Genomic DNA, 4319 nt, shown 5'->3' with positions numbered 1-4319 from the left:
AATTATATATGTTGTTTATCTTTTGCTTAATTTGATATTCATAATATATATTGTTTGGTTCGATTGATTATGTTTTCCAATTTATCTGCGTGTTTATCGTATGCTTAATCGTTAACCCGCTTATCGCTTAACCGAATGCTTAATTCGGCAAACGGGAAATATAATTGGTATAATATTGTTGCGCTTGTTGATCATATTATAATCGAATGGGAACGGAATCCGCTTAGGATAGTGAAATTATAATAGTCGATGATTAGTAGGAACCGGATTGGTAGATTAACTTATTTCATAATCACTTTTACAAAAATAGCTTATTTTCAGAATCACTTGTTTTAAGCACTTTTTCTGTAATTCGACCACCAAACCAACCCCCCCCCCCCCAATTTCGATTTCAGTTAATAATTCAAGAATCCTTGAGAAGACGATACTCGAGTTACCGTTACCGTCGTTACTACAGTTTTACAAATTAACTCGAATTTGACCCGCGTGCGACAGCGGATCAAATTGGCGCCGTTGCCGGGGATTCTTGTGAATATTAACTGATATTAGAGTCTTAGGTGTAGTGTTTGTGCGTTTTGGCCATAGGTTCCTCACGGTTTCGGCCATAACGCCTTTTAAGTCGAAAAAAACGGTTTTTGGGAAAATTTCACCGTTTCGAAAATCTGTCCCGACAGTTAGGTGTGAAAAAATTCCCCGATCAAAAGTCACCTACTACAGAGTAGTTACGTGACAAACTTTTCAAATCGCGAAAAAAGCCTTTTTACTATTTTTAATGATTTATTTTCTGTTTTCATAGAGTCGAAAAATTCCGAAAAAAATATCAAAATTTTATTTTTACGTCATTAGATTATTTTCGGTGTCAGTTTATTTTTTTTGAATTATTTTTAATCGATTTGCTTCATTGTGTTGTTTTAGGGACATAGTTGGCATTTTCACGATTGTTGCTGCATTGCTGTGCACTAGTCCTGGCTACTAGGTCTTCCTGTCCTGAACTTGTTGCTTTTGATCCTGAGGTAGAGAGAACCTTGAACACACTTCGTAGAGCAGGCCAGGCTAGCAATAGTTCACCTTCACCGACCATAGCTGAGTCTGATTCTGAGTCTGACTATTTGCATAATTTGTTTGATTCTGATTCTGAATTTGCTTTTGAAATGGCTGAAAATAGAACTTTGAGGCAACTTGCAGCCCCTGATGTTAATTATAATGGCTTGTGTATTGAATATGATGTTGTTGCTGTTCCTTTTGAATTAAAATCGGGTTTAATACACTTGTTGCCAAAGTTCAATGGTCTTGCAGGTGAGGATCCACACAAACATTTGAAGGAATTTCAGGTGGTGTGCTCTACACCATTGAAGCCTGAAGGGATCACAAAAGATCATATCAAACTTCGTGCTTTTCCTTTTTCTTTGCAGGGTGCAGCTAAGGACTGGATATATGATCTTGAACCGAATTCAATCACAAGCTGGAATGCTCTGAAGAGAGTGTTCTTGGAGCGATACTTTCCTGCCTCTAGAGCTGCTTCAATCCGAAAAGAAATATGTGGCATTAGACAAGACAACGAGTCATTGGCTGAATATTGGGATAGGTTTAAGAAGTTAGTTTCAAGCTGTCCTCAACATCAGATTACCGAGCAACTTCTCATTCAGTACTTTTACGAGGGGTTGTTACCTATGGATAGAAACATTCTTGATGCTGCTAGTGGTGGAGCACTTGTTGACAAAACTCCAGCTGCTGCCAGAGCCCTCATTGAAAATATGTCCTTAAATTCCCAGCAGTTCACCACTCGAACCAATTCTGTCCAGACCAAGGGTGTGCATCAAATTCAAGGTTCCTCGAACAGAGCTTTAGGAACCAGACTTGATGAGCTGACCGCTTTAGTCAAACAACTTGCAGTAGCGAAACCTCAAACAGCAACTGTATGTGGCATTTGTACAGCTCATGATCACCCCACTGATACTTGTCCTCTTCTGAAAGATGATACTATTACCGAGCTGCCTCAAGCTTATGCAGCCAACCTTTACAACCAGAACAGGTACAATAACACCCCTGACTTGTCTACCAACAAATATCACCCCAATTGGAGGAATCATCCCAACCTTCGATATGGAAATCAGCAGCCTTCCCAACAACAGCTTACCGTTCCATTACCCCAGCCACATCACACCCCTCCAGCTACTACTTCCGGACCATCCTTGGAAGATCTTGTTAAGCAAATGGCCGTGAACAACCTTCAGTTTCAACAAAGAACCGACACTAGCATTCAGACCTTGACCACACAGATGGGACAACTTGCTACTCAAATAAGTAATATGCAAGCTCAAGGTTCGAACCAACTTCCAGCACAAACCGTTGTCAATCCGAATGGTAATGCTAATGTGAGCGCTATTTCTTTGAGATCCGGAAAGGTTACAGAACCAGCCCCTGAAAAAAATAAAAAAATCATTGAGGTAACTTCTGAACTTTCTTCTTCTGAACCTCCTCCAGCTGAGCTTTCTTCTCCTTCTTCTGTTGTGGTCGGAACTGAAAAAAATAAAGAAAAGGAGTATGTGCCACCAGTTCCTTTCCCGCATAGAGTTCTGAAAAATAAAAGAATTGAGGAAGGAGACAAAGAAAAAGAAATTCTGGATATGTTCAGAAAAGTAGCGGTAAATATTCCGCTTCTTGATGTGATTAAGCAAGTTCCAAGGTATGCAAAGTTTCTGAAGGATTTGTGTACAAACAAGAGAAAGGTAAAAGGAAGTGACAGAGTCAACTTGGGAAGAAGCATCCCTGCTTTCATTCAGCCCGAACAAAGCGTTTCGGCCATCTCTCAGGTCTTGCCACAAAAGTGCAAGGACCCGAGAACTTTTACTATTCCTTGTACCATCGGGGATAAGAAATTTGATAACTGTTTGCTTGATTTAGGAGCGGGCATTAATGTTATGCCTACTTCTATTTATAATAACCTTTGCCTTGGTCCCATGCAGCATACATGTTTAATCGTTCAACTGGCGAACAGGAGCAATGCACGTCCCACCGGCATAGTGGAAGACGTCCTCGTTCAAGTTAACGATTTAATTTTTCCTGCAGATTTTTACATTCTGGACATGGAAGGAGAAACTAAGTCAAGCAGAGCTCCGATCATCTTAGGCAGACCGTTCATGAAAACGGCAAAGACAAAAGTTGATGTTGATGATGGAACCATGTCCATGGAATTTGGTGACATCGTCGCAAAATTTAATATCTTTGATGCCATGAAACACCCTGTGGAGGAGCATTCGGTTTTTAACATTGAGTTGATTTCTGAACTAGTTGATGAGAGTTATTCTGAATTATTTGCATTTGATTTTCCATCTCTCTTTGATTTTGATGATGATTATTCATGTCCTGACTGCACTGACACTAACGTTTGTGTCCTTTGTGCTGAGATTGATGGGTTCTCAAATACAAGGATATGATTTTACTTATGTCACCTGTATCATATAAATTCATTTGAAAATAACCTCGAGCTGTGGGAAATATTTTTGAGATTAACTAAAAATTATTTATATTCCTACCCTATATGTTTATGAATGAAATTGTTGAGACACGCTTTAATTGAGAATGACTGTGGTGGTTAAGCACGACCTTCCACTTTCCTATTTCTTTTGTCTTTTTGCATTTATTTCTCCTACAATTTTCTCCTAAAATGATGGTCCTTCTTATTATCTCTTGGTTCAAAATATTTTTATTTCTCCTAAAATGATGGTCCTTCTTATTATCTCTTGTTTCACAATATGTTTTAACTGCTTTGAGTTTTTCAAGATTGATCTGTTACGTAACAAGATCATTTCTCTTGTCATTTACGTTTTCTCCCCTCCTATAAGAGTCCTTGTTGTTTCTTTTGTTTTCATCCCTTCATCAATTTTTCAGTTTCTTTTAAACCCCTCGCTTTCTCTCTTCTATCATGGCTTCCGAAACAGCTGCTTGTAACAAGAAAATCAGTGTATATAATTTTGTTAATCTTCCGAGTTCCTCCAAGCAGTTCTCTTTTCCAAGTTCTTCCTACACAATCTCTGTTGACAAAAAGGAACCTCCTTTTGAAGGCAAAGTTGTTGAATGTACTGATTTTACAAAAAGTATGTTCATCTTTGGATCAACCACTGGAACTTCAAAAACTGGAAGAATGTTTGTATCTTAAATGAAATCATTGAAGACCAGTTCCTTCATATTTCATATTGATTCCAATGATGACTCAGATGATGAAGGTTGGCGTACCTTTGTGGAGGTTAGTGGAAGGGTGTACCAGTATAGATAGAAGACTTTTCTGATCGCAAGATCGGGATGAAACTTCATTTTTT

This window comes from Vicia villosa, unplaced genomic scaffold (assembly GCF_029867415.1).
Source record: "Vicia villosa cultivar HV-30 ecotype Madison, WI unplaced genomic scaffold, Vvil1.0 ctg.001053F_1_1_3, whole genome shotgun sequence".
Classification (NCBI taxonomy): Eukaryota; Viridiplantae; Streptophyta; class Magnoliopsida; order Fabales; family Fabaceae; genus Vicia; species Vicia villosa.
This window is presented reverse-complemented; position numbering follows the sequence as displayed.